Below are 23,472 nucleotides of genomic sequence, written 5' to 3'. Positions count from 1 at the left end.
GGAGCACAAGCAGGTGGGCAGGGGTAAGGGATGGAGGTGTAAAATCATTGTGAGGTCTTTCCATAAAGGGTGGCTTAGCACTCCCTGTTCTGAAGTGGAGGAACTCCATTGCTTAGATCCCTGCATTCCCTAGGATTGTCTGGTGGGGGGGGGGGTCTGCTACCCTTAGGTCTTTTCTGAGCTGGCCTTGAGGGGGCCGGAAAGGACCAGTGTTTGGACGGGCAATGCCTACTGAACCTCAGAGGCTGGACCTGTAAGAAGTCTTTAACTGTCTGCATAGATTTAGCTTTTCCTGACATCTTTTTTAGGACCTCTTCTGCCTTGGTGCCAAACAAATTGTCTTTGTTCAATGGTGCGTCCAATAGTTTTGATTTGACATGCTCTGGCAAGGCCTGTTCCTTAAGCCAAGCATGCCTGCTAAGTACAGAACCTGTGACTGCTACCCTGCACAATGCTTCTAGGGCGTCAAAACCATATTGCAAGGTGTGTTTAGTAACTTGGCTTGTAGAATGCATAAGCTCCTGTACGTCTTTATTTTCTACACAAGCCGGAAAGGTAGATATTTTTTGTTTAAGGAGCTTCATTGTATGTTACTGGCATTTCAGCATGTGTAACTGACATATTTAGTGTTCTAATGGCAAAAGTTGCAGAGGTGTATACTTTTTTACCCCATCTGTCTAAAGCTTGGGAATCTCTGTCCGAGGGGGGTGGGATTCTTAGCTGTGGTTGCTTTTATTCCTTTAGGTCCTTGGGAGATTACCTCTGGGTAAGCATTAGGATTTTTGAAAAGAAATTTATGTGAGTCAGGGACTCTGTAAAACCTGTGTTAGGAGTTAAACTGGATTCCATAAAGACATCATCCACAAAGTACAGTTTTGTACCTACCATAAATGTAGATGTTCGAGTGCTAATACAGCTGCAGTCATTACAGATGGGTTCTCCTGCCGTCAGGCGGGTCCTCGGTCGGCCGAATTCCAAAGTCTAGGTCCGGCGTCGGTTGTCGTCGCCATCTTCCCTGACGTCAGAGCGACAGGGGTATAAAAGAACCAGCTGACGCCATTTTCTTCAGTCTTTCTTGCCCCAGATGTTAGGTGCCCCCAGAAGGAAGGCAATACATAATTTTATATATAATAATGCAATGCAATATAATCAAAAAACAGTAGTTGCAAGCAAATACACCATAAAAGAATAACCCAATCAGGTTGTATGAGGAGGTGTTAGCCACTAGGCCTGTCCCAAGAGGGGAAGGAGGGAGGGAAACCTGGACTGCAGCTGTATTAGCACTCGAACATCTACATTTATGGTAGGTACAAAACTGTACTATGTTCATCGTGCATACAGCTGCAGTCATTACAGATGGGTAGAATCCCAAAGCTACGCACAGGGTTGTAAGGCACTAGGTGGAACTGGGAGGAGCCAGAATGCCCTGCAACACTGCAGTGGCAAAGCCTGCTCTAGTTTTGGAGTATAAAGTTAGGTGGTAGTGTTTAGTGAAGGTATGCACAGAACTCCAAGTGGCTGCCTCCAAAATATCTTTGGTAGGAACTCCTCTGAGGAAGGCTGCAGAGGTAGCTGTGGCCCTTGTGGAGTGGGATCTGATGCCTGCACGTACAGATTTACCATGAAAAGAGTAACAAAAACGTATGCAGTGGCCTATCCATTTTGAAATTGTCTGTTTGGAAATTGGCTTCCCTTGAGCTCCTACAGCATAGGACACAAAGAGTTGTTCTGATTTTCTGAAAGGCTTTGTTCTGTCCAAATAGTAATGCAGCTGTCTATGGATGTCTAAGGAATGTAGCAGCTTTTCCCCTTTGTTTTGAGGATTGGGGTAAAAGGTAGGTAAGTGTATGGCCTGATTTAAAGCTACCCTGGATACCACCTTAGGCATAAAAGACGGGTTGGTTCATAGGGAAACCCTGTCCTGATGGAAGATGATAAAGGGCTGTACAGCCATGAGGGCTTGTAGTTCCGAGACCCTACGAGCTGAGGTAATAGCCAGAAGGAAAGCTGTTTTCCAGGACAAATATTGCAAATTTGTTGAGACTGCTGGCTCAAAAGGAGGCAAGGTTAATTTTTCTAGAATGTAATTAAGATCCCAAGCAGGGATTGGTTGTTTCCTTGGAGGTCTTATATTCTTAGCCCCTCTGAGGAACTGTCTTAAGAGTGGGTGAGAGAATAAAGGTGGATCAGTGTTGTATTCTGCAGAAATGGCTGAGGCATGGATTTTGATGTAGGAGAATGAAAGTCCACTGCTTAGCAGCTCAGCTAGATACTGTAATATTTGAGGTAAATTCAGTTTTCCTGGATCCTGGACCTTTTTCTCATTCCAAGCGCAAAACCGTTTCCATTTTGCGGAGTAAGCTTTTCTAGTAGACGGCCTTCTGGCCTCCAAAATGACATCCTGCACCTCCTTGGAGAGTAGGGTCTGTTGTGATGTTAAGGAATCTTCCATGCGGCCAGATTGAGTGTTTTCAGCTGACTGTGAAAAGTTTTGTAGCTGTGCTGAGTCAGAAGAAGAGGCATTAGAGGTAGGGTCCATGGAGGAGAATGTGTCAGGCTCCTCAGGAGTGGGTACCAGTGTTGTCTTGGCCAGTCTGGAGCAATCAGTATCATCTTTGGTCTGTCTGCTCTTGCTTTCAAAAGCACCTTGGGCAGTAGAGGAAGAAGGTGGGAAGGCGTAAACTGTCAGTGTTGTCCAACTGAAAGAAAGGGCGTCCACTCTCCAGGCCTTTGGCTGAAATGTCCTTGAGCAGAATTTTGTTAATTGATGATTTTTGTGGGAGGCAAAGAGATCTATGTCTGGCCTTCCCCATGCTTGGATTATCTCTGTAAAAACTTGAGGATGCAACTTCCATTCGTGTGGATCTGTCATATTTCTGCTTAGATTGTCTGCCAGTGTGTTTTCCATGCCTGGCAAGTACTGTGCTTGAAGCTCGATTTGCAACTCCAGAGCCATGTTCCAAAGTGACATGGCCAGCCTGCAAAGGGGGTATGAATGTGTTCCTCCTTGTTTGTTTACGTACCGCATTACTGTGGTGTTGTCTGTTCTTATCAACAGTTGACCTGGATGCAGAAGGTCTTTGAAAGCTATAATAGCATTTATCACTGCTAGCATCTCCTTTTGATTGATGTGAAGGTGCTTTTCCTTTTGGGACCATTTGCCCTGAATGCACCGGTCTCTGTCATGTACGCCCCCAAGGCGTAGTCTGAGGCGTCTGTTGTGATGACTTGATTTGCTTGAGGCTTGCAGAATGGTAGACCTGTGTTTGTTTGGCATGCTTGAGTCCACCATAGAAATTCCTTTTGCAAACATGGAATTAGTGGTATTATTGTTTCCAAACTGTGGCTGTGTTGAGACCATAGGTTTTTTAGGTACCATTGAAGTTTCCTCATATGCAACTTTGCACATGGGATTAGTAGAATGCAAGATGCCATGAATCCCAGAGCCTGCAGGATTTTCCTTGCAGTTAGCCTGGTACAATTTGCTAGTGTCTTGAAGTATTGAGTTAGTTGCCCCTGTTTTTCTGGCGTAAGATAGGCCATCTGGGTGTTTGTGTCCAAGTTGGCACCCAGGAAAATTATTTTCTGAGATGGCGTTAGCCTGGATTTCTCTTTGTTGACTGTGTATCCCAGAGAATTCAATAACCTTGTTACATAAGCCAGATGTTCCAGAAGTATGTGTTTGCTGTCCGCTTGGATCAGGCAGTCGTCCAAATAAGGGTATATTTGTATCCCTTGAAGTCTGCAGTAGGCAATTACTGATGCCAGGCATTTCGTGAATACTCTGGGTGCAGTAGATAAGCCAAAGGGCAATGCAGAGAATTGATAGTGGATTGAACCTGCAAGAAATCTGAGGTATCTTCTGCAGCTTTGTCTGATTGGGACATGCAGGTATACCTCCTTGAGGTCCAATGTTACCAGCCAAGACTCCTTCCCCAGCATGCGAAGGAGCTGCTGTAAAGTGAGCATCTTGAATTTTGGTATGAGTAGAAATGTGTTTAGGATAGATAAGTCCAAAATGGGTCTCCAATCTGTTCCCTTCCTTGATACCAGGAATAGTCTGGAATAAAAACCTTGACCTTGTTCGTGAGTAGGTACCTCTTGAATAGCTTTCATGCCCATGAGCTTTGAAATTTGTATTTGAGCCTCTGCCCTTTGATTGTGTGGCAGGTTCGGCATGCCTCTCATTTTCGGAAGGGTGTGAAAATGAAATCTGTAGCCTCTGTTTATAATGATTAGGATCCATTTGTCTTTTGTGACAATATGCCAATTTTTTGAAAATAATGCCAGTTTTCCTCCTAAGGGTGCTGCCATTTGAGCCTTGATGGGCATGCAAAGGGGAAAGTCATTGGGTTTGTTTCCTGTATTGCTGTGAACTATCTTCGCCACCTCTTGGTGTTGGAGTTTGCCATTGTCTGCCTCTATATGACCCTTGAGATTGTCCTCTGCCCCTTGGGCGCCTGTATCTACCTCTTTGGGGCCTGTCCGTGGCTGGAAAGGACCAATTTTTTGAAGGCCAATTTCTACTAAAACGTGGTGGTTGTACCTGTAGAAAATCTTTAACAGCTTGCATAGATTTAGCTTTTTCTTCCATTTTCCTTAGTACCTCCTCAGCATTAGCACCAAATAATACATCCTTTTGTAGAGGAGCATCTAGTAATTTAGCTTTGACATGATCAGGCAAGGTTTGTTCCCTAAGCCAGGCATGTCTACGTATGACTGATCCTGTAACAGCAGCTCTACTTGAGGCCTCTAGAGCATCATAACCACATTGTAAGGTGTGCTTACCCACTTGTTCTGCACTATGCATCATATCCTGCAACTCCTTCAAATCTGGTTGTTCAGGTTGTGACATTTTATTTTTCAATTGTGATAACAGAAACTGTTGATATTTAAGCATATGGAACTGACAGTTTAAGGCCCTCATGGCTAGGGTAGCCGAGGTATATACCTTTTTTCACCACCTTTCTAAGGATCTAGAATCTCTCTCGGAAGGTAATGGATTCTTAGCAGTAGAGGCCTTCATTCCCTTGGGGCCCTGAGAAATGGTTTCTGGGTCAGCAGTATGGTTTTTGTAAAGAAATTGGTGTGAGTTAGGAACTCTGTAGTACCTATCAGGCTTGACTGGGGCTGGAGGTAGGGAATCCGGATTAAGGCAGGCCTCCGAGAAAACATCATCAAGTATGTCCAAGACAGGAGGTATAGCCAGAGGTCTGTGCTGAGGTAGCAAAAGAAATTCCCTAAGTATTTTCTTGGAATCTGAATAATCTTGGCCTTCCCAGTGGAAGTGTTCCCTCAAGTTATGCAAGGTTTCCCTTAATGAGAAATCCTCTGGGGGGGATACAGAAGGAATGGACTCCTCTGCATCGGAATCTTCAAAAGGGGAGTAAGAATGTTCCTCCTCATCAGAATGCTCTGAAATAATGGAACCCTGATCAGAAGAGGGTGATTCTTCCTCCACTCTGGGTCTCTTGTCTGGAGGGGGTTGGGAACCCCTGATAAGAGTAATTAAATCCTCAGCCATTTTAAGCATCTGCTTTTTAGGCATGGGGCCTGGAGATGGGCCCTGTGCAACAGGTCTCTTGGAGTGCATGGCTGATTTACACTTAGTAAAGGCCTTGATGGAAAAGGAAGAGGAAGGTCTGAAGACACCATGGGTGGAGGTAGACCTGTCCACATTATGAGGCTCAGCACTAACAGTGGCTTCGGTAACTGTAGTCAGGGTGTGGGCCGAGGAACCTGTGGCCTCGGTTACAGAGGACACCGCCAGAGAAGCGTCGTCTGTAGTCAGGGGCTGCGTAGGTGCCTCGCTGAGAACCGGACCACGTGGAGTCGGTTTTGGCATGGTGTCGGTGGAGGCCGCAGATCTCGCGTGTCGGTCCTTGTCCTTGCATTTTTTGGACAAAACAGGAGTCGGGAGTCTCCGACGACATAATATAGTTAAAAACTTTCCCAAAAAAAGTGCTGGGCGAACTCCGCCCGACGCTTATTAGTGCGTTTATTGAAAGTAGCACAAAAGCGACAGCCCGAGACGTCGTGGTCTGGGCCTAAACAAGGTATACAGAGGGAATGGAAATCCTTATGCGGTATTTGCTTCCCACAAGAAATACAATTGTTAACTTTGTCTGACATCGGTCTGAGGTAAGAAAAGTTTCTCCAACGGGGTACTTAGCTTTAAAGAAGACTTCAGTTACCAAATTTTCATAATTTCAGGAGCTGGCCGACCGGCACTTGCGCACTGCTTCTGCTTCGGGCACCGCGCGGCAAAAAAGACTGAAGAAAATGGCATCGGCTGGTTCTTTTATACCCCTGTCGCTCTGATGTCAGGGAAGAAGGCAACGACAACCGACGCCGGACCTAGACTTTGGAATTCGGCCGACCGAGGACCCGATGGCAGGAGAACCCATCTGTAATGACTGCAGCTGTATGCACATTGAACATCATCCAGGACAGGATGATGGCTAAATGTCTGTGCTGTGGTAAATCTAAGAATTCCCTGAATCTCTTTTTGGACTGAGGGTAGTCCTGACACTCCCATTGGAAGTGCTCCCTTAAAGTATGTAGGATTTCCCCAAATGAAAAATCCTCTGGAGGAGAAGCAGAAGGAATGGAGTCCTCTGCATCTGAATCCTCATATGCAGACAAGGGTTGCATGTCTTCATATTCAGAAACCTCAGAGTCATTGGACTCCTGGTCAGATAGAACTGCTGGGGACAAGTCTCTTCTTCATTTGGAAGGGATAGGCTGGTTTCCCCTAATAAGGACGATAAGGTCTTCCGCCATTTTAAACATTTGAGATTGTGGCATAGAAGCAGGTGCTTGAGCTTGGGTCGTCTGTTTTTTAGGCGTAGTTTGTACCCTGTGCCCTAGAAACTCGGTAGTTTTAGAAAAAACTGAAGACGCAAAAGAAGTCGTAAGTTTGTGTCGAGTATCAGTAGTGCGAAGAACTAACTCGGAAGCCGGTGCCTGCTCAGCGGCTCCGGACCCATCCAAGGTAGAGACATCCACAGGATTTTAGTGAAAGAAGAGTCTTGTGGAATACTGGACTCCGAACAGGTCTCAGTATGGCCTGAGAATCCACAGAATTGGGCATCAGGGGTTGTGAAAGGGTCTCACTGAGGACCGGTGAACTGTTGACTAGCTTAACGGAAGCGGCATCGGAAGTTTTGGACCTGTGCGGTCTGTCTCTGTCTTTATCCTTACGTTTTTTCAGAAGATCGGCAGTCGGATGGCTTACCGAAGCCATTTCGGAATACGGAGATCGAGATCGAAAGTGTTTAGGTACAATAAGGGCCCAACGACATAGTTCTGGCGTTGAACAAAACACAAAACCAACAGTGAGGGACATCATGGTCTGGGCCTAAACAGGTGATGCAGTAAGAATGGAAATCTCGGTGTGGTATTTGCTTTCCACAGGCGAGACAATTGTTAACTTTTTCTGACATTGATTAGAGCAAGAAAAAAGGATCCCAAATGGGGTACTTAGCTTCAATTCGGAAACGAAAACTCAGGTAGCGGCTGACCAGCACTCGTGCAAACTGCTTCTGCTTCGGGCGCCTCGGCAAGAAAGACTGATGTAATGGTGTCAGCTGCCTGATTTTATACCACTGATGACCTGACGTCAGTCCTGGAGCGACAGCAACTGACGCAGAAATACTAAGCCTCTGGTATTCGGGCTGACTGAGGGCTACCCCTAGCATGATAACCCAAGTGTGATGACTACAACAGTGAAACACAAAGAACATCTTTCACAACTTCTAACTTTTAACTTTATTTGAGTAACAAAACTCATCACTGTCTCAGTTGAGAAGAGAATTTGTGCATCAGTGGTAAAATTATTAAACACCTTACTGTAACTTGGTTTAGTAGAGTGGGTAGTTATTCTGCAAAACAACCGTACACACAAACATATTTATATGCACATTTTACATATATTTATTTGTCCTTGATGGAAATCTAATCACCACATAACTTTTGAGCCTGGCCAAGGAGCTGTTTGCATGCAAGCAATATATTTACTTATTTTTTTGTTTTATTGTAGCATAGTATGTTCAATTACTGCTGCTGTCATTTTGTGCGACTACAAGATCCACAATCCTTTGTCGCTGTCACAGTTGGTTAATAGCAGTAGGACATTTAAATGTTTCTTATAAATACTAGGAGATTTAAAATTCCACATCTTTAGGAGTTTATTTCTCTCTCTCTCTTAATTAATATTTTTTGCACACAAACTTATCAGCCCAGCAACAGATATCCCAACTTCTTTTTCCACACCTCAGAACCAATGCAGCCGTACCTAATGCCATTAATGCCATCACTGCTGGAATGATAGCTTACAGTGGTATGTTGTTACGGGGTGCAGGCAACACTTCTATCCTGGAAGAAATGGGGAGCTGCCTTTTACACATATCATGGCTCTCTCTTACACACAGTGCACCCAGTAAATCTGACACTTGTAAGCTTCCATATGTGCATAGTTTAAGGTTCAATACAGTAATGTTTGAGAAGTACAACAGGCAAGAGCATTCTGGCCTGCGCCAACATGCTGTGCTGTTACAAGAGATTCCACTCATCGCTCCCAGGATGCAACAGCTGACTATCAGATGCTGCAACCCATCCACCTCAGTGCTTTGGCATTAGGGATTCTAGATGAACTCTGATGACTGGCGGCATTATCTGAGATGCAGCTGAGTTCTAAATCTGACCTTAGCATCAAACGAACAGCAAGACTAAGAAGCATTTGATACAGATTTTACATGTCTGCTATACTTTTCCAAAACCACATTTGTCTGTCACAATCTGGAAAACAAAAGTAGCCTAATATTACAGTTTCTGTTACAGATCAATAATTAGATTACCACATATCTCAAATTCACATTTAATGAGCTCCAGTTTGAAACTTTACTGTGAAGAGGTACGTATATTTAGTGTTTTAAGCTAATCTAAAAACTTTGCATGTAAAAAGTGATAAGTCTAGAAACAACTCCAGTGAAAATATCAGTATTGTATAAAAACAGCAAATCGATGTGCAATAATCTCTCAGGCACTGCTCTTCAATCCACATTCAGTCAAAGCAGTTGGGTAAAGAGAGATCACGGTCTACAATGACCTGTCCATAGTATTGTTTCAGCCTCTATGTAATGTTTTGTTTCTTGGTTTTTAGTACTTAAGTCTGCCGGCAATGCCATAACTAAATAAAATGAGACTACACAGAAACAACAGCTTGCTTTCTTAGATCCAACAAGCATAATTTCTTCTGGGATCAGTTCACTGACATGCCATTAAGGAAAATTACAGCAAGGGAAGACCGCCCTCGTTTACTTTCAAGTATGTTTGTTGATGACATCATATTGTTTTTATAGCTCTGCAGTCAATCGTAGGCACAAATCTTTACTTTAGATTTGCACTGCTGTATATTTTTAAACTGGTAAAGCCCATTCCATATTCTTCACATTTATACATTTTCTTCCAGTGGGAGTCCTCAGGTGGACTTGTAACTACACTTATGCAAAAAGCAGTTTCACATAGTGGATACTTTTGAGTATATAAGCTTATGCAGGCTGTATTTCTGAGCAAAACTCTTTTCACATTCAGCATATTTGTGCAGCTGATCACCAGAGAGCTTCCGCTTGTGTACTTTAAGAGAGACTGGTCAGGGTTTCCACAAAAAGAACGTGAATGTCTGTTTTCAGTGTGCATCAGTTCAGTTGATGCCACATGGCACTGCTTCAGTTTTGAAAACTCTTACCACAGTATGTACGTGTGCAAGGTTTGTCTTCTGTGTGTGTAATAAGCATGTATACTTTGAGAATATTTTGCCATTTAAACATTTTTCAAATTCAATGCAGCTATAAGGTTTTTCTCACCAGCTTATTTATGTATTTTTCTCTAGCTGCATGCAAGTATTCCAACACACAGAATATTCAAAAGTTCTGCTTCTAGTATGCATCTCTTGATGAATGTTGACGGATTTCATATACCTTAAAACATTTCCACATTCAGTACATTTATGTTGTGGCATTCTTGGTTTAATTTCTCCAAGTGATAATTTTTTTTTTGATAAGTACACTTCAGTGAGTGAAGCTCTTTTATATACGGAACAAACGATGTGTCTTTACTTGATGAGTTGGGACTTGTGCTGCAGAAACAATTATAAACAACATTATTTAATGAGACAAATCATTTATATAGCTCAAAGGTCTCACTGAAGTCTTACGGGTATCATGTAGTTACAATACAGAAAAAATGAATGTTCTTACCATAACGTCCATCTGTAATGTCTATTTTCATTCTTCATTAACCTGTGGGTCTTGGTTTTGGCCCTCTGAACCAACTCGGCCATTTCACTAGCTTGAGAGTCGAAGCTCAAGCTTCTTGTCCCTACCCATAATGCCTCTTCCTCAGTGCACCTCAGATCAAGTTTGCTACAACTATATCTACTTTCCGCCAAAAATAAATATGTATAACAGAGAAAAAGGTAAGAGCAACAGGAGCTCAAAGAAGAAGTGTGGTCCTATGAACATATCCATCAGGTATCTCGATGTCTTGGGCTGGGACTGGGGGAAGGATAATGAGGAATGAAAATAGACAACACAGATGGAATGTTATGGTAAGAACATAACTTCTTCATCTGATGTTGCCATTTTCATTTGTTCATTAACCTGTGAGACAGAGTCCCCAGCTACAGAAACTCAGTGTGGCCCTCATGGAAGGATATTGCAGAGCCAAAGGCACTCTTATTCCTGGAAATGATGCTCAATTTATAATGAGTAATAAACGTATGAGGATTTGACCAGGTAGCAGCTGCACAGATGTCATCAACAGAATACTATTGACTAAAAGGCTTGGCAAGTTGCCATATACCTTGTAGAGTGAGCTTTAATCTGACCAGGCAAAGGGATATTCTTCAAAGAATAAACAAAGGAAATACAGTATTTTAACCATCAAGCCAAAGAGGTCTTGGTAATTGCTTTACCGCTTAATGTCTGAAAAAGATATGAGCAATTGTTCAGATGTCCCGAATGCCTTTGTTCTGTCTCGGTAAAATCGCAGTTGTCTATAAACATTGAGTAAGTGAAGATGTATATTCTCCCTTACTTTGGAAGTTAGGAAAGAAAACAGGGTGGTTGATAGTGCCTTCTGTAGCACTTTAGGAAGGAAGGAAGGTTTGGTGCGTAAGGTTACTCTATCTTTGTAAAATACTAAATAAGGAAACTTGGAAGAAAGGGCCTGTAACTCAAAGATTCTTCTTGCCGAGATAATAGCTACCAGGGAAAGTGTCTTCCTTGAGAGAAACTTTAAACCAACTGTGGCTGCCAGTTTTAAAGGGGGACGAACCAGTTCTTGCAACATAATGGACAAGTCCCAAAGGGGAGTTGGATCTTTGATTAGAGAATGAAGTAGAAAGGTACCTCTAAGACAGGCTTTACAGAGTTTAGATGAAGCTAACAATGTAGAGTCTTCTCCCAAATGAAAATTGGAAATTGCAGCTAAATGAACTTTGAGGTGGAATAGCTAGCTCCATCATTAAAAGGGAAGCCAAAAAATTTGACACCACAGTGACAGGAGCTGTAAAAGGGTCTATCTGTTTCTGTTGGGACCATATGGAGAATCTTTTCCACTTACTCTTATAAATCTTCCTGGTGGAGGGTTTATAGGCAGAATCAAAATCTTCTGGACAGGGGATGAATGCCTGGGATGACTGGCCATCATCAGAATTGGAGAAACCATAAAGTTAGTTTTATGTCTTGAAGATCCATGTGAGGGTGTCCCAAGGTATGAGACAGAAGATCTGGATATGGATCTAGAGTCACTAGAGGACAAATCAGATGAGACCAGAGATAGGGGAATCAAACTTGTTGAGGCCAATAGGAAGCAATGAGGATTAACTTCCTCTTCAACCTGAATCTCTTCTGCAAGAACATGGGAATTAAGGGCAATGGGGGAAAAGCATAGAGTAGACCGGGAGGACAAAGATGAACTAGAGCATCCCTTGGTGCCTGTCCCTGATGAGGGATCAAGACAAAGTACCCGCTGCATTTGTTGTTGAGAGGGGAGGCAAAAAGGTTGCATCAGGGTTGACCCCATCTTTGGAAGATCATGTTTGCCATGGATCAGTTCAGAGACCACTAGTGAGGCATCAGTAGAACTCAATTGAGTCTGTCCATTCGGGTGTTGGGACTATCCCAGAATGTGCATTGCCACTAAAAGTGGTTGGTAGAGATTGCTCATTGCCCCACTCTCATAGCTTCTTGACACAGAGGGCAAGACCTGGTTCCTCCCTGTTTGTTGATGTACCAGACCACTGACATATTGTCCCTCTGTATAGCAATAGTCCCTACAGGAAGCTCTTGCAACACCAAAAGAACTGCTCTCATCTCTAGGACACTGATATGCAATGATATGCAAGTTGGTCTCCTGAGGCAACCACGTGTCTTGAACTGTCTGACCCAGATAATGCCCCCTCCCCAACTTGGGAGGCGTCCGTGGTCAACGTGGCATTTGGAGAAGGAAGAACGAAGGGGAGTCCTTGAGTAATGTCTGCAGAGTGAAGGCACCATAGCAAAGATCCTTTGCATATTCTGGAAAGTCTGGTGGGAAAGGCTTAGAGAATTTCTGTGTAAAGACCATTCAACTGCTAACACCCATTGTAAGAGTCTCATGTGAAGGCATGCAGTGAGCAAAACGGGTATCATAGCTGCCATAGAACTGAGAGCTCTGAGAACCAAACTTGCTGGAGGATTTGGTTTTGTTTGACATGAAAACATAGGCTTGACACTTGCTCTGCTATGAGAAGTCCAAGAAACTGTGTCTAGATGTACCCCTATAAAATATACCACTTGAACTGGTTCCAAGTGAGATTTCTCCAAGCTAAGAGTTATGTCAAGATTTGGGGTCAACTGCAAAGGATAATCCCTGGCCTGAGTAGGATGACACCTGGTAGGAGCGGTCAAGAATTAGTCATCCAGACAGGGGAATATATGGAATCCCTGAAGCCCCAGATGAGCTATAACCACTGCCAAGCATTTGAACACCCTGGGGGCTGTGATGAGACCAAACAGGAGTGATCTGAACTGAAAATGACTAGCTCCCAGCCTGAAACGATGGTACCTGCTGGAGCGCCTGTCCATCTTGATGTGGTAGCATGCATCCTTCAGGTCTATTGAGCACACCCAGTCATTAATTCTCAGTAGAGGTAGAATGGACTGAACCATGACAATCCTGAACTTCATGTTCTTTATGGATTTGTTCAGAGATGCTAGTTTTCAGAATTGGCCTTTTTGGGCACCAAAAAGAACCTGGAGTAAACACCCCATCTGACTTGATCGGGGGGACCTCCTGGATGACTCTTCCAGAGCAATTCTGCGATTTCTATTGCTGCATCTTCCCTCTGACTGGGTGGAACATTGGGGAGGAAAGACTTTTGTCTTGGTGTTTCCAAAAATGGAATAGAGTATCCTCTTGATACAATCCGTAGCATCCATTGGTCATTTGAGATGGCTTACCAGGCTTCGGGATGCTAGGAAAAGTGCCCCCTGATTTTCTCCAGAGGAAGACAGTTGGGCAACTGTTCAAGAGTGCTAGAAGGATCTGTGGACCTCCTCACCCACATGGGCAGCATCTACTATTTTGGTTATATTCCACTCTGCCTCTGGGGGAAGATTCTCCTTGAAAATCCTGAAAAGGACGCTGAGATTTTTTGAACCACATCTTTTTACTCCCACCCTGGTTCCTGAAGAAGGACCTCTGTGGAGTAGAAAAATGGATCCTGAAATCAGACAGGGTCGTCCCATCTTTCTCACTGCAGCATGTATCGAACAATGGGCCCAAACAAGGTTGATCCATCAAAAGGCACATTGATGAAGGATGCCTTGAAAGGTTTCATGAAGTCACACAGCCGCATCCAGGCACGATACCTTATAGCAATGCCAGAACCGGCCGCCTTGAATTACCCTCTGCTGCATGGGATATCAGCCTTGTGGAAGCGTTAAACAGGGATTGGAGGGTGGCCATTCTCATTCTGGAGGAGAATACCTTCTGATCCTCTGCAGATGTGGACCCTGGAATAGAGCTAGAGAGTTCCTCGACTAGGTCCCTCTGTAGTCTCGTAAAACAGGAAAGGTAGTTTAATGCTCTCTAGGTGAAAATGGCTGAATCATAAACTCTTTTACTAAATCTATCCAAAGCCACAGCCTCCTGTTAGTGGGATGGACAGAGGAGCTCTCTTGGGCCAGCTCCTTTTTGGTGGCTGCCACAACAACCATGTCATCTACCTGAATATCCTTAGTCCAGAAAGTTTTGTGCTGTGGAGCACTCAGAATTTTGCCTGCATGCTTGGGTATGGGTTCTACTGTGCTCAATTCTTTCGATGCCCTAGAAGACACCAACTCAATGAGCGGGTCTGCAAGGGTAGACACCCAGGATGCAGTTGGGCTGGACCTGAAAGCCTCCAACAGCCCTGTTTCCTCTGGAGAGGGGGTTTGGGAAGACCATCCACATCTTTTACAGAGGATTTCTAAGATGTCTCCAAAGGAGACATCATCTGTGGAGATCTTGTGGGCACCCCATTCCTCAAAATCAATGTCAGTGGTAACAGACTCCTCTGGGGAATCAATGTGCCTCCTCATGCACAGTCGCTACTGAGGAACCATCTTGGTGGGATGCTCCGGGGAGGTGTCGGAAGATCTCTCGGTTTCACAGATGGGATAGTCTGGAATCTTCCCAGGACTGGCCGCCAACGTGGTAGAAGAAAGGCCTCAGAGACAGAGCCAGTGGGAACAGGTTCCACCAAGGTGAGAACACAGGGTCTTCCAGAATGGGAGATAATTTCCTCACCATTCTGAAGGCAGAAGGAGTCCGAACACCAAATGGCAGTCCTCCAGAGGCCAAGACTACCAGAATAGACATTCTCCGGGGGTCCTGAGTCTTCCCTCTTAAGGGGGAGTTGGAGCCAAACTGTCGAACACTAAAGCTCCGAGGGGAAGAGAGAGCTCCAAAAACTTTGGAGTTTAAGTTAACCCTCCCCGTAACCGATGTCGAGGCTACGGCTGTGAGACACACTCAAAACCAGCACTGTCGGTGCCGAATGTGTCAGGGAAATAGTTGGAGGTGAAGATGTGATAACTTTTAGCCATGACACCTCAGTTCCTGGGACGAACGGAACCAAGGACTATAAAATTGAAGGTTGGACTGGAGATGGAACCACAGGATGGAATGGGAAAGCCTCATGGATGCAGAGGAGGATTGGGCTGGCAAAATACCCATCTGAATCTGTGGTTTGAGAAATTGCCTCATCAATCTACCAACATCTTTATCTGACAGACTCTGAGAAGACCTGATGGAGGAGGATGTAGAAGCAGGTCTCGAGGTTCTTTTTGGACAAGTCTCCCAGAGTGGAGATCTCTGAGATGAAACACTTGGCCCCCAACTAGGGACTGAAGTACAGAGCAGAGAGGCAGCAGTGCGAACCAAAGTAGATATCTCTGCAGTCTTCAGTTCCGACAGTTTTGGTGCCTTTTTAACAGACTCTGATTGAGAAAAGGAAGACCTATCAGAAAAATGCTTCCTTGTTTCTTGGGCCTCTTTATGGTTTCTAGAGGGCTTGAGCCCCTGAAGTAGAAGGAACAGTGAGAAGAGAAAGAGCAGGCAGTAACCCCTGGAGGATCAACTTATTATGACAATCCACCAAAGCCCATGGGTGAAAACCCACACAAACTGGACAAGCACTATCTAAATGTGCAGGTTACAAACAACAGACACACTCCCTGAGAGCATCAGATAAGGGAATCGTGTGCCCACAGGAAGTGCACTTCTTGAAACAAAGGGCTTATCAGCCCTGTCTGACTTAGCTTCAGACATACTAGGAAATTTTTTTTTACACTGGGGGAAAGAGGCATTATGAGTAGGGAGGAGGAGCTCGAGCTTCGAATTTCAAGCTAGTGAAATGGCTGAGTCATTCCGAGGTTCGAAACTGAGACCCACAGGTTAATGGAAGAATGAAAATGACAACATCAGATCATTAAAATTAAATCCTCTAGTCTGAAAGTGCTGGAATGGGATGTATTACAAACTTCTACTGGCTTCCCACAGAGGCATCAGACAGGTAATTTTTTTAACTAATTTTATTTTGATTCTGTTAAACTATGTAGGCCCACTGAAACCTATGGTAATTTATTCAAGGGCAACCTAAGTTGAAAAATTACGCTTACTTACACTTAATATATTCTGTGATTATGAGTATGTTGACGAGTTTAAAATCAATCTGCTGCAACTTATATGAAATACAATGAAAAGGAAATAAATCTGTTTAGAAATGACAAACACTTAACTAACAGTGCTACATAAACATACCACTGGACAACATCTTAAGCAAAGGTAAGTAGTAAATGGATATAAGACACATACTTACCGTATCAGTTGTTCTGTGAGGAAAATCCTTCTTAGTATGTGCACAGTCATAATATTCCCTCCTACTATAAGCCTGGCTAGTTCTTTTTCTCCAGGTTGTTGAAGTTGTAGGCTTCAATAAGAGATGGGAAACCCTACTGACAAAAAAATTCAAGTCCCAAGGAAGGCAAAGGTTCTTCAAAGGTGGATGGAGATGGAACATCCCTTTTTGAACCTGATCAGCCAGTACACAGCCATAATCCTTCTGCCTTTTACAACATGTTGGTCAGAAATGCCAAAGGTACATTTATTTGCTGCTGAATAACAACTGAGAGACAAATTATGAACTTGTCTGCAGAAGATCAGAATAATCTGCATTCCAACTGACTGTTATGCCACAGGCTACATCTCCACAAAATGCAGAACCGGTTCTGCTTAGTACAATATATCTGATAATAGGAAGGCTTCCTTTCAGCTCCAATTACCTCTAAATCCTGGTCAGAAGATGTGGCTGGATCGGGGAAAGCCACAAGCCATATCTTGAGGTGGAGTCAGAAGTTATCACAGATGTGGCATACTTCCTTGCCTTGTATCACAAGAGTTTCCCATACTATAAGTGAGCAAAGAACCTTAAACCATACTCGTCTGCAACTACCAAAGGGCAGGCAAGATGAGCTTTGGTCTTTCTTTTCTAAAGTTTATGATTAGGTGCTCAACCAGAGGGAACAGTAAAAAAGCATATGGGAATCTCCTCTGTCACAAGAGAGAAAATGTATCCATCATCAACTCCTCCTCGATACCCTGCTGCACCAAGCAGAAAGGGGGAGACCCCACTATTCCATGTGGTAACGGCTCAACATCCAAGGTGCCCCAATTCAGGTAGACTCCCACAAGACATGACTCCCAAACTTAAAGCTTAGGAAAAGGACTGGAGCCACAGTTCAATTCATGTCTGATGTGAACAAACAAAAGAGCTATTCAGGTGTCATATGACAGACCGGTTGTCAGACTCACTAGGTGGGGCTCTGGTCCTGTACAGCCCTCATGGTAAGAAGCACTTCTCATAGCTCATTTCTTTTGAACCATGAGGAAGCTAAAGTAGGCTTCTCACCCTGACAATGAAACATTCACCGTCAAGACTTGTTTTTTTTTTTTTCAACAAGAAACATCTTTATTAAATTATCACTTATGACATACACAATCATGTTTAAATAACACTGTCAAGGCTTGTGATAGGTTCTTCTGCAAGAAAGTAAAGTCAACACAAGGGCTGGAGGGGACAGTCCACACTCTAGAGCCAAGTACAAGGATAAGACATGAAAATAAGTTAAGCACAATGTAAAGCAACATTTCACAGCACACTGCAACATCTAAATCCTTAGGCATTTGAAAGGTAGTATGAAGATGGTGGCCACATTTAAGTACAGAAGGACTGGAACTTGATTTTCTGCTGGATCCTCACAAAGGCTGCTAAGCAAATGAGCTTCACCCCCCACCCCCCCGTGTAATTTAAGAAAGACAATTAAGAGTAGCCAACTGTACCCTGATTAAGGCATTTCTATAAGATGCGTTCTGTGATGCCTTCTCTCAGTTTATGGAGAATAGAAACCATAGTCCCGCATTGGTGGTGCTGCGGTAGCGTTGCTGCTTCACAGTAAGACGCTGTCCGGTTCGATTCTCAGCTAGAGTGTCTTCTGCGTGGAGACATGCGTGAATGGGTGTATCTTCGTTGAAGGTTGTGTGTCAGGGCTGGTAACTCGGCACGTAAAAATCAACTACCAATCATTAGCGGACTGGAGTTCCGCTGTGGCGACCCCAAAAGACACAACAACAACAGGGTCTGAAACCATGGGACTTGCCCATGTTGGGGATAATGACAGGGAGCCCTCTTGACGAGGCCACCCGGAACTAGTCATCCAGATTAGGTAACAAGAAATTATTCTACAAGTACTCTGCCACAATTGCTAACACTTGAGAAAATATTCTGTATTCAGAGTAATGGCCAGATGACAACATTTTATAGTGAAAATTGTACCTACCTAGAGAAAAACAAAGGAACCTCCTGTGCAGACCCTACACAATCAGATACCAGAACATATGTCCACTGGCAAACTGTAGTAACAGGGGCAATGCCTTTTTCAAATCTGGAACCTGACTATACTGTTTTTTTTTTTACTGTAGAAGTTGAGCTTCAAGACAGGAGAGAAGTTTCCCAACACCTCTGGAACTAAAATGGGGCACAACAGGAATCTCTGGCCTTATTCTGAAGAAGGGACAGTCTCTATGTCTCCTTTAAGGAGGAAGATCTGAGCCTCTTCCAATAGCTCTATGCAGATTTTTGGGTATGTGTGTGGAATTCTTTCTGGGAGAGCCCCAAAACCTATGAAGCATGGTCATCCACTACCATTGCCCAGCACTCATTCTTTTCTTTGTGACGTTCCTCTAAAGTAGTGTGAACTCAGACAACCACTCACCCAAAAGGCCAGTTCTAGACTGAAGTCAAGACTCCAACTGCTAGCCTGGCAGGTCATGTTCCTACAGAACATCATTTGCACAACCAAAAAAGGCAATGCTGTTCATATGATTAGAGGACCTCCTCTGCATATAAGGGAGACTCTACTTCCGTGCTGACCTGCCTAGCCAAAAATGTCAGGGTGGGGGTGGCCTCCACAGTGATAAGAGGCTGCTGTTCCTCACTGGAGATCCTCAACTAAACCTTGAGAAGCCTGGTCAAAGAGGACCCTCTTCTGGAAAATGGCAGCCAATATGGCCTTATTAAGTGCATCCTGAAACAATGAGAGCAGACATACACTCAAGTGGACCACAAGGAAGACCACTCAGACAGAGTCTCCCTGATCCCTCCCATAAGCAAGTAACAGTAAAAAGCTTTTCTTCTGCCTGGTCCACTAAGACGTAATAGAATATGAAAAGAAGAGAGAGAGAGATCATTGTGGGACTTAAACTCCAATGTGACAAATGAGAACATCCTCTTGCCTAGCCTCTCCAAGGTTTGAAACTCCTTACCATGTGAGGAAGATGCTGTGGTCCTGGAGAAATATGCTGGACTACAGATCAAGGAGGAGTTAGCTCTATGATACTTATGCTGCCAATACCTTCAACAGTAAGCTTATAGAGGGTATCTAGGGCATGCACTTTCCTGAAAGCAGAATGCAAAATACTGCTACCATGCTCATCATAAAGTACAGTTTTGTACCTACCATAAATGTAGATGTTCGAGTGCACATACTGCTGCAGTCATCACACTTGGGTTATCCTGCCGTCAGGCGGGTCCTCGGTCGGCCGAATTCCAAAGTCTTGGTCCGGCGTCGGTTGTCGTCGCTTCTTCCCTGACGTCAGAGCGGCAGGGGTATAAAAGAGGCAGCCAACGCCATTTTCTTCAGTTTTTCTTGCCCCAGATGTCAGGTGCCCCCAAATAGGCAGGCAATACATGATGTTATGCAATCTTACATAAGTAGATAAAACCAATCAGTAGTTGCAAGCAAATACACCATATAGGAATACCCCAAGTTGGATGTATGCTAGAGGTGTTTGTCCTAAGCCCTGTCCTGAGAGGGGATGGAGGGAGGGTAACCTGGACTGCAGCAGTATGTGCACTCGAACATCTACATTTATGGTAGGTACAAAACTGTACTATGTTCATCGTGCCATACTGCTGCAGTCATCACACTTGGGTGAATCCCAAAGCTATGGAAGGGTGGCTGGTATTAAGCTGAATTAGGAGGGGCTAGATTGCCCTGCAGGACTGTGGTGGCAAAGCCCGTTCTAGATTTAGAGTACAGTGGCAGGTGGTAGTGCTTGGTAAAAGTGTGCACTGAACTCCAAGTAGCTGCTTCCAAAATGTCCTTGGTTGGGACCCCCCTGAGATATGCTGCTGAGGTAGCTGTTGCCCTGGTAGAGTGTGATCTGATGCATCCTGGCACTGTTTTCCCATGAAATGAATAACAAAAGCGGATGCAGTGGGCTATCCATTTTGAAATAGTCTGTTTGGAAATAGCCTTTCATTGAACACCAGCAGCATAAGACACAAAAAGTTGTTCAGATTTTCTGAATGACTTTGTCCTGTCCAAATAGTATCGAAGTTGTCTGTGAATGTCCAAGGAGTGTAGTAGTCTCTCCCCTTTATTCTGGGGGTTTGGATAAAAGGTAGGTAAATGGATAGCCTGATTCAAAGCCACACTGGATACTACCTTTGGCATGAAGGTAGGGTTGGTACGTAAAGAGGCTCTGTCCTGATGGAAAATGAGGAAAGGTTGCACTGCCATAAGGGCCTGTAGCTCCGAAACCCTGCTTGCTGAGGTAATAGCCAAAAGCAGAGCTGTTTTCCATGACAAGTATTATAGTTCTGCTGAGGAGGCAGGTTCGAAAGGAGGCAATGTCAATTTTTCCAGTATGAAGTTAAGGTCCTAAGCTGGAGCTGGTGGTTTTCGTGGGGGCCTTATATTTTTTGCCCCTTTGAGGAACTGTCTTAGTAAAGGATGTGAGAATAAGGGAGGATCCGTACTGTATTGGGCTGAAATAGCTGAGGCGTGGATTTTGATGGATGAGAAGGAAAGGCCACTGTTTAACATCTCAGCTAGGTACTGTAGTATCTGAGGTATATTTAATATCCAAGGAGTTTGGCCTTTTGCTTGGTTCCATGTACAAAATCGCTTCCATTTGTCTGAGTAAGCTTTTCTGGTACGGGGTCTCCTGGCCTCCAAGATGACATTCTGTACCTCCTTTGAGAGGAGTGTAGATTGATAAGTTAAGGTATTTTCCATGCAGCTAGATTTAGTGTCCTGAGCTGACTGTGGAGGATCTTGTAATTTTGCTGAGACAACAGGAGTGGGAATTGAGGTTGGATCCAAGGTGGTGAATGAGACAGGTTCTTTAGGAGCGGGTACCAGTGCTGATGAGGGCAGTCCGGAGCAATGAGAATCATTTGTGGCCTCTCTGCTCTGACTTTTAGTAATACGTTTGTCAGTAGAGGTAGAGGTGGGAAGGCATAGGTTGTCAATGTTGTCCAACTGAAAGATAGAGCGTCCACTTTCCAGGCCTGTGGATGATAGGTCCTTGTGCAGAATTTTTCAGCTGGTAATTGCTGTGGGAGGCAAATAGATCTATGTCTGGCTGTCCCTACTTTCATGTTATCATTGAGAATACTTGAGGGTGCAACTGCCACTCGTGAGGATCTGTCATATTTCTGCTTAATTTGTCTGCCAGTATGTTTTCCTTTCCTGGCAGGAATTGCGCCTGTATTTGTACTTGTAAGGCCAATGCTGTGTTCCACAGGGTCATTGCCTGTCTGCACAGTGGGTAGGAATGTGTGCCTCCCTGCTTGTTTATGTATCACATAACTGTGGTGTTGTCTGTTCTTATTAGTAGTTGGCCTGGATGCAATAGGTCCTTGAAGGCTGTAAGAGCATTTTGCACTGCTAGCATCTCCTTTTGGTTGATGTGAAGGTGCATCTGTTTTTGAGACCATCTTCCTTGAATGCACTGGCCCGTCATGTGTGCTCCCCAGGCGTAGTCTGAAGCATCTGTTGTGATGGTTTGATTTGCTTGAGGTAAGCAGAAAGGGAGACCCGTGTTTCTTTGGCATGCTTGAGCCCACCACAAAAATTCCTTTTGAAGGCATGGAATGAGTGGTATAATTGTTTCCAGGTTGTGTTTGTGTTGAGACCATAAGTTTTTCAGGTACCATTGTAGTTTCCTCATATGCAGCTTTGCAAATGGTATTAGCAGAATGCAGGATGCCATGAACCCCAAAGCCTGCAGGATTTTCCTTGCAGTTAGCTGGGTTAAAGTTGCCATTTTTCTGAAGTATTGAGACAAGTTTCCCTTGCTTGTCTGGCGTGAGATAAACCATCTGAGCTGTTGTATTTAAGCTGGCACCCAGGAATATTATCTGTTGTGAGGGTATTAGTTTTGATTTCTTTTTGTTTACTGTGTACCCTAGGCAATTTAACATTTTTATTACAAATGCCAGATGCTGTAGTAGAATGTCCTTGCTGTCCGCTTGGATCAGGCAGTTGTCCAGATATGGGTAGATTTGTATTCCTCGTTGTCTGCAAAATGCAATTACTGATGCCAGGCATTTCGTAAATACTCTGGGCGCAGTAGATAAGCCAAAGGGCAATGCAGAGAATTGATAATGTGTTGTACCTGCAAGAAATCTGAGGTATCTTCTGCAATCTTGTCTGATAGGGACATGCAGGTATGCCTCCTTGAGGTCCAACGTTACCAGCCAAGACTCCTTGCCCAGCATGGGAAGAAGCTGATGTAATGAGAGCATCTTGAATTTTGGTACCTTACGTGTTCAGGATAGATAGGTCTAAGATGGGTCTCCAGTCTTTGTCCTTCCTTGGTACCAGAAATAGTCTTGAATAAAAACCTTGACCTTGTTCTTTTGTAGGTACCTTTTGAATTGCTTTCATATCCATGAGAGCGGAAATTTGTTTTTGTGCCTCTGCCCATTGATTTTGTGGCAAGTTTGGCATGCCTTTCATTTTTGGAAGGGTATGAAAGTGGAATCTGTAGCCTCTGTTTATGATGTCCAGAATCCATTTGTCCTGTGTAATAATGTGCCAATTGTCTGAAAATAAGGCCAGTTTTCTGCCCAAAGATGCTGCCATTGAATGTTTGTTTGGCAGGCGTAGGGGGAAGTCATTGAGCTTGTTTCCTGAATGGTTGAGGCCTTTCTTCTCCACCTCTTGGACTTGTTGTTTGCCATTGTCTAGGCCTGAAAGAACCTTGTGGTTGTCCTCTGCCCCTGGGGCATCTGTACCTACCCCTTTGGGGTCTGTCAGTGGCTGGAAAGGACCAGTTTTTTGATGGCCAGTTTCTACTGAAGTGAGGAGGTTGTACCTGCAAGAAATCTTTAACTGTTTGCATAGATTTTGCCTTTTCTTCCATTTTCTTTAAAACCTCCTCTGCTTTGACACCAAATAATACATCCTTTTGCAATGGTGCATCCAATAACTTTGCTTTTACATGATCTGGTAAGGTTTGCTCTTTTAGCCAAGCATGTCTACGTATCACAGAGCCGGTGACAGCTGCTCTACATGAGGCCTCCAATGAATCAAA

At 44.1% G+C, this 23,472-nt stretch overlaps 1 protein-coding gene across 5 annotated transcripts in view; it reads right to left on the bottom strand.

The window, feature by feature from the left end:
* Positions 1–8,862: 8,862 nt before the first annotated feature.
* LOC122813727 overlaps positions 8,863–23,472 on the bottom strand; it is a 422,056-nt gene continuing 407,446 nt past the window's right edge. For all 5 annotated transcript variants that reach the window (XM_044086194.1, XM_044086197.1, XM_044086196.1 and 2 more), the window contains one exon: positions 8,863–10,138. The gene's annotated coding sequence lies outside the window, so the exon portion shown is untranslated. The remainder of the gene's footprint in view (positions 10,139–23,472) is intronic.

This window comes from Protopterus annectens, chromosome 10.part0 (genome assembly GCF_019279795.1).
Source record: "Protopterus annectens isolate FY-2018-M chromosome 10.part0, PAN1.0, whole genome shotgun sequence".
NCBI classification, from domain to species: domain Eukaryota; kingdom Metazoa; phylum Chordata; order Ceratodontiformes; family Protopteridae; genus Protopterus; species Protopterus annectens.
Note: the sequence above shows the minus strand (reverse complement) of the source record. Positions and strands in the feature narration are given on the sequence as shown.